Below are 12,289 nucleotides of genomic sequence, written 5' to 3'. Positions count from 1 at the left end.
TTCTAAACATGCATTGAGAGGTGCTTGAATGTGCAGATACAATCTCCAGAAATGCAGCTTTGGTTGTATTAAGATGGTAAGACGGTATTCTTGGTTATTTAATTGGAGCATCTCTGAAAAAGCCAACATTTTGAGTACACTTTTAAGTTCTGAATTGGTGTTTGGTCCATCTATTACACAGATTCTCAAACAGTAGGATGATGGGGGCAAATGCATGGTGTATCTAAGAGGTCTCATGTAACCATGTTCTCCCCAAACAAGACCGCTTCCTTCAAGGGGCAAAAAACCTAAAAGTTGAGGATCCAAAAGGAGATAGCTGGAGGATAATTCTTTGAAACCAAACAAGACGAGTTCCTTTCTGAAAAATAATCAACCCCCTGAAAAACAATGACTATGCCAAATCACGGAGTATTTCTACCACCTGCCTTTTTTTCTCTCTTCCTCTTTCCCCACGGCTCTCTCTCTCAACCCTATAGCCTGGCTGCAAATAGTCTCAGACAAATGGGCTCAGAGAATAATTTGGAGAGGATACACTTGATAGTGGAGAGAAAATACCCCTCCTTTCAGGGGAATTCTCCCATCCCACCAGACAGAGCAGTTTTCTCCAGTACTTCATCACATGGTAGAAGCAGGGGTTATATAACCAGTGCCTTTGATAGAGAAAGGCAAAGGATTTTACTCCAGAATCTTTTTGGTATGAAAAAAGGACCACTCCTGGAGGTTTGACCTAGATTTATAAAAATGTTTAAAAAGGACAAAAGTTTCAAAATGCTAACCTTACAGTCAGTCCTACCATTGCTTCCAGACCACTGTTTCATGGTGATTCTAGAGTTCAAAGGTGCATATCACCATATTCCTATTGCTCCCAATTTCAGGAAAGTTTTGAGATTTGCTGTGTCTGGCTTAAATGAACGGTTATCTGCATTACCCTTTGGGCTACCTACTGTACCTCAGGTGTTTACAAAGTGTCTGGCTCAGTGGTTGCCTGTTGCTGAACCCTAGGCATCCGTATTTTCTTTATTTAGATAACTTGTTGATTTGTGCATCTTCTTGCTCAGAGTCCTTCCCTCTTTTCCCACCTGGGCTTTAAATTGAACCTTCAAAAGTCCTTTCTCACACCCTTTCAGTGAATTGTTTTCCTTGGATATTGGATAGAAATTGTAAAAAGGATGGCCTTCCTGACAGAAGTTCTGACTTATGGCATTGTGTTGGATTTCACTCTTCTACAAGTGGCTTCAGCAGGACATTTCTTCAAAATTCGGCCTCTTGGCATCAGTGATTCTCATTATGCCATTAATAAAGCAAAACCAATTTACCAGAAGCTGCAGTGAGCTCGCAGTTCACATTTATTAAACACACAGTTGTAGTTAGTTCCAGGGATTCCTAGAAAGTGACTAAAAGTGTGTGCATTTAACAAATTTGTGCCATGCTGTGTGTTCACCGCAACTTGTGGTATGTCTGTTTTGTTTGATTATCAGTTTGAATTCTTTAGATGTTCCTTGGATTTGGACTTTATGATACCATTAGCCAGATTACATATAAGAAATTCAGTGGTACTTTAAGAATTGTTGGACCCAACACTTTCATCCCATGGATTTCCAGGTACCACTACTGGCATTTGTGAAACAAAGTGTAGTGGTGGGGTATCGACTGTCTCTGAATCCAGGACTATTTTTTTTCTCTTCAGAATCCAACCCAGTCTCTCCTTACAGACTCTTCAGATTTTGCATGTGGAACAGTGTCCATGGGAGTTCAAGTGCAAAGCTTGTGCAGTCCTCAGGACTTGCCAAAGCACATAAATAGAAAAGAGATGATGACAGTGTTGTATGCCTTAAAAGTTCTTGATCACTTATGGACTGTGGGTCTGAACAAGCAAGGGGGTTCAAAGTCGTATTGTCTTTGCTGGTTGGCAGCTGTCTGGGAGTTGGTTATATAGCATTCTTTTACTCTTCAAGCCTCATAAATTCCTTCAGAGTAAAACACAGTAGTAGACTGATTAAACAGCTCGTAGAGGTGTTCCAGGACTTGATACAGCTGTGGGGAATACCTCAAGTAGATATGTTCACCTCCTTTCAAAACAGGCAACTGATAAAATCCTGTTTGCTTGCAGCCATGCTTGGAAGACATTCCGTCATTCCCAAGGTCTGGAATGTTCCTCTGCACATTTCCACCCTTTACAGTGATCCACAAGTACTTCTAAAGATGCAGAAAAATTACCAGAGATTATTGTGATATTCCCTTTTGGCCCAGGCAGAATTGGTTCTCCATTTTAATGGAATTGGCCAGGGGCAGTTACCACAAGCTTTCTTACAGACTAGAATTCTCACACATCAGGGGCAAATGGTACACCTCATCCTGGATGATTAAATTTTTATGCCTTTTAAGCACTTTTTCCAAGAGGATGTACACATATTTAAAGAGGCAGGAAAACTTGCATCTAGAAAATATTGCGTTTGCAACTGGAAGAGGTTTTCTAGGGTGGTGCCTACCCAATAACAGAGACCCCCCTCCGGTTTGAAATATTTATATGAGCTACTCAGAGATGGTTTGTCATATGCTTTTCTCAAAGCACATCTTGCGACCATGTCTACCATGCTAGAATGAAGCCTATAGGAATACTGAACAGCAGTTTGATGTTTTTCGTGTTTCACTGTTGCAATCATCACACTTCGGTTATCTGCCTGCAGGTAACCCTCAGTCTGCCCGAATACCAGAGTCAGATGCTGTTGCCTCTTCCATGACATCAGGGGTATAAAACATGCAGCTGACGCCATTACATCAGCTTTTCTTGCCATGCGGAAGCCCGAAGCAGAAGCAGTTCGCAAGTGCCAGTCGGCAGCTACATGAAATTTTCATTTTTCGAGTTTCAAACCTGAAGTCTTCTAAAGCTACGTAACCCGTTGGGAATCCTTTTTTCTTGCTCTCACCGATGTCAGAAACAGTTAACAATTGTCTTGCCTGTGGAAAGCAAATACCTCACAGAGATTTTCATTCTTACTGAGTCACCTGTTTAGGCCCAGACCATGACGTCCCTCGCTGTTGGTTTTATGCCTTGTTCAACGCCCGAACTATTTGTCGTCGGGCTGTTTTTGTCTCTAACTTCTTTCACTGTCGTTCTTCGTATTCCTAAATGGCTTCGGTAAGCCATCCGACTACCGATCTTCCGAAAAACGCAAAGATAAAGACAGAGACAGACCGCAGAGGTCCAAAAATGCCGATGACGCTTCCATTAAGCTAGTCGCCAGTCCACTGGTACTCAGTGAGGCGCTTTCGCAGCCCCTGTTACCCGCTTCTACAGATTTGCAGGCCTCTACTGAGGCCCATTCAGAGTCCAGTATGCTGTAAGATGCTTCTTCGACTATGGAACCTGTGGATGTCTCTACCTTGGATGGGTCTGGAGCCGCTGTGCAGGCACTGGCTTCTGAGGGTGTATTCAGACCTTCTGATGTTCTTATTAAACAGACTACTTCGTTAATGACTAAAACTACCGAGTTTCTCGGGCCCAGAGTTCACACTACGCCTAGGAAACCGATGACCAAAGCACATTGTCAAGCTCCCATGCCACGGAAACAAATGCTTAGAATGGCTGAAGACCTTATTACTTTAATTAGGGGAAGCCACCCTTCCCCTGTAAAAGACAAAGAATTGATTTTCCTTCTGATTCTTCAGACCATGAGTCTGACTCTGACCCCTGTGATTATCAGGACATACCCTTATCTATCTATGACGATTCAGATGCAGAGGATTCCATTCCCTCTGAACCCCCCCCCCCCCGAGGACTTTTCTTTTGGTGAAACCTTGCATACCCTAAGAGAGCATTTCTGCTGGGAATGCCAGGACTATCCACAGTCCAAAAAGAGACTCAGGGAATTTTTAGACTTGCCTCAGCATAGGCCTTTTCTATACCCCCTGTCCTGGATATTGTAGATGATGTCTTCATGGAATCCAGCCTTACCCCTGATACTTTACCACCAGCTTCTAGAAAACCTGACAGGTACTACAGAGTACCTGACTCTCAAAGATTTCTCTTCAAAAATCCCACTACAGATCCAGAGACCATTTCCCAGGGACCTAAAGGTATTAAGACTTCTACAGCCAAAAACCCTACCCCTTCGGACAGGGATTCTAGGGCTCTAGACAGATGGGGTGAGAAGGTATGTACCTCTGCAACTCTTGCCATCAGGGCTTTAAATTGCCAATTTCACATGTTGAAGTACCAGCAGCATATTATGGATCAAATTGAACAAAAAATGTTATTGATTCCTGATTGTGCAGAAAATAAAGACTTAATGCATTCTGCAAACCAAGTTGGTAAATGTACTTTGCAGTGTGGTTTTGATGCCTTAGAAGCATCTTGCAGGGCTGCTGTCACTGGGTCTTTCCTGAGAAGGCAAGCTTGGCTGAAGGAACAAATCTTGCCAGATCATGTCAAAGCAAAATTACTAGATGCTGCATTAAACCAAGAATGTTTGTTTGGCTCAAAGGCAGAAGTTCTTAAAAAGATGGAGGAAAAAGCTAAATCTATGCAAACTGTTAAAGATTTCTTACAGGTACAGCCACCTAGATTCAGTAGACATTGGCCTTCTAAAAACTGATCCTTTCCAGTCTCTCCCAGACCTTCTTAGCCCAAACCCAGGGGCAACAGACCACAAAGACTACAGTCTCAGGGTATGCACAGATCTAAACAATGGAGTGCTCCCTCCTCAAAAACAGGGAGTGGTAAGCCACCCCTTATGGAAAAAGTTCACAATGACTTGTCCTTAATCCTTCCCAGCCATGCTCAAGTACTTGCACCCCTAGGGGGAAAACTCTCCCTGCATGCAAAAAACTGGGAGTATATTACACAGGACAGATGGGTCTTAAACATTGTATCCCAGGGATACAGATTCTATTTCTACTCTCTGCCAACCCCAAGTGGATTGCCAGACCTTCCTCCAAACCAGTGGGCAGAGGCCCAAAAGCAAGTACTTTCTCTTCTCAGTATCAGGGCTATTCAACCTGTTCCAACAGAGCAAAGGGGACAGGGTTTCTACTCCAGACTGTTCCTGGTGCCCAGGAAAGAGAATTCTTGGCGCCCTATTCTGGATCTGTCAACTCTCTACACCTTCCTGGTGGTACCAAAATTCAAAATGCTTACACTCCAGCAGCTCCTTCCTATGCGAGCAAAGGACTCCTGGCTAGTCACCCTAGACTTAAAGAAAGCTTATCTGCATATCCCCATAATGGAATCTTGCAGGAAATATCTATGTTTCAGGGCAGGCTCTATACGCTATCAGTTCTCTGCACTTCCCTTTGGCTTATCTACTGCACCCAGGGTATTCACAAAGTGCCTGGCTCCAGCCATTGCTTACTGCAGCAGAGAAATATTCAAATTTACCCATACTTGGACGATTGCCTGATTCAGGCAGACAGTCAGGAATTGCTGCTTCAGCATGTGATGTTTGTAAAGAGACTCCTAACTTCTGTGGGGTATACCATCAACGGAAAGAAATCACATCTGGTACACAGCCAAAAGATTGTATTCCTGGGAGCAAGCTTGAACACAACTTCCCAGATGGCATTCCTCACTCCAGAAAAGCAGGTTTGTTTGACAACTTACTTCAAACTACTGGTCACCCAAACCCAGCTATCTGCAAGAAAAATACTGCAAGCCCTAGGGCTCATGGCCTCATGCATTCTACTAATTCCATATGCAAGACTGCATATGAGGAAGCTTCAATGGTACTTAAAAAGTCTCTGGTGTCAGCATTCTCAGGACTTGGAAACAGTGATTCCTATCATTCCTTGCCTAAGGACAGAGTTCCTTTGGTGGGCAGAGGCTTGCAACCACAACAAGGCACTCTCTTTCTCTCAACGCCCTGCTGCCCACACCCTGACAACAGATGCATCAGACTATGCATGGGGGGGCTCACATGACAGGCAAATGCATTCAAGGCAAATGGAGCCCAGAACAAATTCACCTGCATATCAATCAAAAAGAAATGTTAGCTGTACAGAATGCACTGAGAGCCTTCAAATACCTTATCCTGCTAGGGGAACTCCTGATAAAGACAGACAACACCACAATTATGTGGTACATAAACAAGCAGGGCGGAATCCACTCCTACCCACTCTGCAGGTTAGCCATGGCTCTGTGGAACACATCCTTACGCAACCAAGTGCACCTGCAAGCTCAAGTCCTACCAGGTAGACAAAATTCACTGGCAGACTTAAGCAGAAATCTAATGGACCCACATGAGTGGAAACTGGAACCCAATTCAAAGGTCTTAATACACAGGTGGGAGACACCGGAGGTGGACCTCTTTGCGTCCCCCCAAAACCATCAACTAAGCAAATATTGCACCAGAAATCCCCACAGCCAAGCTTGGAAAGTGGATGCCCTATCCTTTACATGGGAAAACCTCTCAGTCTATGCCTTTCCCCCTCTGCCCCTCCTTCCAAAAGTACTAAAGATCAAACAGGTCAAGGACAATCCTTATTGTACCAGACTGGCCACGCCAGCACTGGTACCCACTCCTACGCAGTCTGACAGCAGTGCCACCTTGGCACCTACATCAAACCCTCTCTCTGCTGTCCTAGCAGGAGGGACAGATTTTGCATCCTCAACTGCAAACCCTGAAACTGGCAGCCTGGCTTATTCCCTGAATACATCACCAGCAACCCACAGCAAACAGGTGCTGGATGTTATCCTTTAGGCCAGGAGGCCTAGTACTAGGAAATCCTATTCAGAAAAGTGGAAAAGATACTGTTCTTGGAGCCAGTCTCAAGGAAAGGACACATCCATGCCCACCTTACCTCAAATCCTATATTATCTAGCAGAACTGCTCCACAAAGACCTATCCTTCTCATCAATTAAGATTCATGCCTATGCCATCTCAGCTCATTACAGTACTGAGCCACCCCTCTTCTCTCACCCTCTGATCGAACAGTTCCTGAGAGTAAAGTGAGAATTATTGTTTTATTTTATTTTATTTTTTATGTACAATTTCAGACTTTTTATCTTTGTATAAAGATTTCCTATGCTAGTTGATGTATGAAGTCTCTTGACTTCAAGTTATATTGCCAGCAGGTGAATTTTAATTGTTGAAGATAAATGATTAGTTGCTGTGAAGCAATGTGGGTGGGGCAACACCTTTTTATTGAGATTTCTGTAGTGTTTGTATTGTCTGAAGAAGTGCCAGGAGGCACGAAAGTGCTCACTAGTTTGTACCTGAATAAAAGTTTTATCTTTTATTTAATATCGAGAGAGACGTGTTTGTTTGCTCCCAACTTGGACTTTTGTTACTGCATTTTGCTTTTTTGGGAGGACTTCATCCTCAGCTGCTTTTCGATTTGTGTTTTGTACTTTTAGTTTCTGAGAGGAGTTAACAATTTAAGACCCCCAAGGAGAGCTCCCACTCCTGCCTGGGACTGTAACTTTGTACTAGAGAAGCTCATGCTCCCCACTTTTGAGCTTGCTGGTACAGCAGAGTTAAAATTGCTCTCTTGGAAAACAGCCTTACTGCTAGCCATCACTTCAGCAAGAAGAGTGTCTGAGTTACAGGTCCTTATGACTGTGGAACCCTTCATTATCTTCCATTCGGACAGGGTTTCCCTCAGGACTTAACCCATCATTTATGCCCAAGGTGGTATCCAGTGTGGCTTTAAACCAGTCCATCCATTTACCAACCTTTTTTCCTAATCCTCAGAATAAAGGGGAAAGGATCCCGCACTCCTTGGAAGTGCACAGACAGCTCAGGTTCTACCTTGACAGGACTAAACCTTTCAGAAAATCTGACCGGCTGCTAGTCAGCCTTGCTACAGGGGCAGAGGGCAAGGCCATTTCAAAGCAAACCATTTCTGATTGGATAGCGCACTGCATCTATTTCTGCTACAAACACCATGAAAAACCTACCACACAGGGGATCAGACCTCATTCCACTAAGGCTATCTCTACCTCTACTTCTACAGCATTTGTCAGGGGAGTCCCTACCAGGGACATCCTGGAAGCTGCAACCTGGAGTTCTGTACACACATTCACCAAGCCACACATTCACCAAGCATTACCACTTACCTATTTTTTCTAAATCCAGAGCTGGATTTGCCACAGCAGTCTTACAAGGTCTGCTAGCCAGCCCTGATACTTCTTGACTGCCTCCACCCTTCCTCAGCTTTGGGAATCAACCCAAATGTGATGACTGCAACAGTGAAATACGAAGAACATAATACAGTTGTGTACACTTACCATAAATGTAGATGTTCGAGTGTATTCACTGTTGCAGTCCTGGTTACCCTCCCTCCAGCGCTCCAGCTCTTTTCTTTACTTTCTACCTGTCCTCTCTTTTGGACATATCTAATGGAATTGGTATTTACTTTTTACTGGAGGTGTTCCACACCATGTGACTGCTTCCTATTTTGGGGGCTCCTGACATCTAGGGCAAGAGAAACTGATGTAATGGCGTCGGCTGCATGTTTTATACCCTTGATGACCTGACGTCATGAAAGAGGCGACGGCATCCGAAGCAGAAATTCCAAGACTCTGGTATTCGGGCTGACTGAGGGCTACTTGCAGGCAGATAACCCAGGTGTGATGACTGCAACAGTGAATACACTTGAGCACCTACATTTATGGTAAGTGTACACAGCTGTACTTTTCCTATACTGGGTGGGGGGTAAGAAAGATCAACCTGTTTCTAAGCAAAGTATTGCATGATGGGTGTCTTCTGCTTTTGTTTTCTGTGAATCCTACCATGGTAAATCTCTTCCAGGTAAGGTTAAGACTCATTTCAATAGGGCCTTATAATCTCCAATGACATATTGGAACGGGATGGACTCTAAGCATTCTAGAGGCAGCAGCCTGGGCCTCTATTCTTACCTTCACAACTCACCACAAACTGGATTCCTTTTCATAGTCCAGAGAAGGCTTTGCTAGGACCATTCTCCAGGGACTCCTGGAATCTTATCCTTCCACCTCTCAGGTAGTGTAAAGCTTTGAGAGTCTAAGTGCCAGTGAGGCAGTGGGAATAATGAAGATAATACAGTTGGTTAAGTTTTCATTACCTGTAATTGTAGATGTTTGAATTCCTCACTGCCTCAGTGGGAGCACCCACCTCCCACCTTCAGGCTGAGCATAGTGGAGGTGGATTTGAAGCTCTTTGATTTGGTTGCTGTTGGATTTGTTTTTCGTAAGGTATTGCTAGTGGCTACAACTTTACTCTTGGTAGATGATTTTGGATTATGTACATGTTCTTCGTGTTTCACTGTTGCAGTCATTGCATTTGGGTTATCCCTGCCAGGGTAGTCCTTGGCCAGCCCGAATACCAGAGTTTTAGTATTTCTGCGTCGGTTGCTGTCTCTTCAGGACTGGCGTCAGGTCGTCAGTAGTATAAAGTAAGGCAGCCAACGCCATTACATCAGTCTTTCCTGCCATGGAGCCTGAAGCAGACGCAGTTCACATGAGTGCTGGTCGGCCGCTAGCCGAGTTTCATCTTCCGAATTGAAGCTGAATTCTTCTAAAGCTAAGTACCCCATTGGGGATCCTTTTTTCTTGCACTAACCAATGTCTCGCCTGTGGAAAGCAAATACCACACCGAGACTTTCATTCTTACTGCGTCACTTGCTTAGGCCCAGACCACGACGTCCCCTGCTCTCGCTTCTAAGCTTTTTCAACGCCAGAACTGTGCGTCGTTGGGCTCTTATTGTAGCTAGATAGTTTTGCTTACAGTCCTCGAATTCCGATATGGTTTCGGTTAGCTACCCGACAACAGATCTTCAGAAAAAAACGTAAAGATAAAGACAGAGACAGACCACACAGGTCCAAACCTACTGACGATGCTCCCGTTAAGCTAGTCGTCAGTTCTCCGGTCCTCAGTGAGATGCTTTTGCAGCCCCTGATGCCCGCTTCTGTGGATTCTCAGGTTGCTACCGAGACCCTTTCAGAGTCTGGTATGCCACAAAACTCTTCTTCGACTAATGATCCTGTGGTCTTCTCTACCTTGGATGGGTCCTGAGCCGCTTAGCAGGCACCAGCTAATGAGGAAGTCCTTCGCACTACCGATTCTCGACACAAACTGACAACTTCTTTCGCGACTACTGTTGTTTCGAAAACTGCAGAGTTTCTTAGGCCCAGGTTACGAACCACACCCAAGAAACAGACGACCCAGTCTCAGGCACCTGCTTCCTTGCCTCAGTCTCAAATGCTTAAAATGGTGGAAGACCTTGTCATGCTGATCAGGGGAAGCCAAGCTACCCCTTCCAAAGGTAAAAGAGATGTGTCCCCTGTAGTTTTGTCTGAACAGGAGTCCAATGACTCTGATGCATCTGATTATGAAGACATGCAACCCTTCTCTGCTTATGAGGATTCTGATGGAGAGGATTCCATTAATTCAACCTCTCCCTCAGAGAATTTTTCCTTTGGGGAAACCCTTCACACCTTAAGGGAGCATTTCCAATGGGAAAGTCAGGACTATCCTAAATCTAAAAAGAGACTCCATGAATTCTTAGATCTTCCACAACACAGACCCCTGTCCATCCCCCAGTCCTGGATGTTGTGGAGGATGTTTTCCCTGGAATCCAGCTTGACTCCTGGCACCCTCCCTCCTGCACCTAGAAAACCAGACAGGTATTACAGTGTCTCTGACTCGCACAAATTTCTTTTTTAAAAATCCTACTGCTGGCCCTGAGGTAATTTCTCAAGGGCCCAAAGGAATTAAAGCAACCTCTGCTAAGAATCCCACCCCCTCAGATAGGGATTCCCTAGCACCAGACAGATGGGGTAAAAAAGTATACACCTCAGCTACTCTTGCTATCAGAGCACTAAATTGTCATTTCCATTTGGTAACATTTCAGCAACATACCTTGGAACTCCTCAAACAAAAAATATCTTCCTGTCCTGCTTGTGCAGAATCTAAAGAGTTACACGAGTTAATGCATTCTGCAAGTCAAGTAACTAAACACACCTTGCACTGTGGTTTTGACGCTGTAGAAGCTTCTTGCAGGGCAGCAGTCACCGGTTCTGTCCTTAGAAGGCATGCATGGCTTAAAGAACAGCCCTTGCTAGACCATGTTAAATCTAATTTGTTGGATGCCCCCTTGCACAAAGACACCTTATATGGCACTAAGGTAGAAGAGGTCTTAAAAAATGGAAGAAAAAGCTAAATCTATGCAGACAGTTAAGGGTTTCCTACTGGTCCAGCCACCCAGGTGCAGCAGGCATTGCCCCTCCAAGCACTGGTCCTTTCCTGCTTCCACTAGGTCAGTTCAGCCCAGACTCCGGGGAACCATACCCCACAAACAACAGCCACAGGAAATGCAGAGATCTAAGCAGTGGACTACCTCCACTTCAAAACCAGGGAGTTCTAAGCCACCCCCTTATGGTAAGAACACGCAATGACTTTCCTCCCTCACCCCCTCCCTCTGCCCACTTCCACTTACCCCTAGGAAGAAAACTCTCCTTTCATGCAAACACCTGGGCCACCATTACCAACGACCGCTGGGTTCTCAACATAGTGTCCCAGGGATACAAATTTTGTTTCCACACCCTTCCAACTCCAAAAAGGTTCTCAGATCTACCTCAAAACCAGTGAGCAGAGATGCAAAAGCAAGTCCTTTCCCTGCTCTCCATGAAGGCAGTAAAGCAAGTTCCTACAGAACAGAAAGGCCAAGGTTTCTTCTCCAGACTTTTTCTGGTACCCAGGAAAGAGGGGCACCTGGCACCCCATCATCAATCTATCCATTCTAAACACGTTCCTGGTGATCCCAAAATTCAAAATGCTTACCCTTCAGCAGCTGGTACCCATGCTCTTCAAGGATGCTTGGCTAGCCACCCTAGACCTAAAGGTGGCCCACTTCCACATCCCTGTCAGCGAATTGTGCAGAAAATATCACAGTTTCAGGGCAGGATCTCAGCATTTTCAGTTCTCTGCACTTTTCTTTGGCTCCCAGAGTTTTCACAAACTGTCTGGCTCTGGCCATTGCCTTTTGCAGACAAAGGAATATCTAGATTTACCCATACTTAGACAACTGCCTAATTCAGGCAGATAGCCAAGAAAAGCTGCTCAAGCAACTGACATTTGTAAAGTCCTTACTAACCTCCCTAGGGTACACAATCAACAAAAAGAAATCCAAACAGGTATCCACCCAAAGGATTATATTCCTGGGAGCAAGCCTAGACACAGCATCCCAGATGGCATTCCTTACTCCAGAAAAACAAACCTTCCTGATAGCCTACTTCTCTCAACTAGCCACCAGACCCCAACTATGTGTAAGGAAAATTCTGCAAGCTCTGAGGTTCATGGCATCTTGCATTCTA

General features: G+C 44.7%; 1 protein-coding gene across 1 annotated transcript in view; it reads left to right on the top strand.

Annotated features, from left to right (window-relative positions):
• Positions 1–12,289, top strand: part of YIF1A (Yip1 interacting factor homolog A, membrane trafficking protein) — a 466,700-nt gene that overhangs the window by 117,898 nt on the left and 336,513 nt on the right. The gene's annotated exons all lie outside the window — the stretch shown is intronic.

This window comes from Protopterus annectens, chromosome 6.part1 (assembly GCF_019279795.1).
Source record: "Protopterus annectens isolate FY-2018-M chromosome 6.part1, PAN1.0, whole genome shotgun sequence".
NCBI lineage: Eukaryota > Metazoa > Chordata > Ceratodontiformes > Protopteridae > Protopterus > Protopterus annectens.
This window is presented reverse-complemented; position numbering and strand designations above follow the sequence as displayed.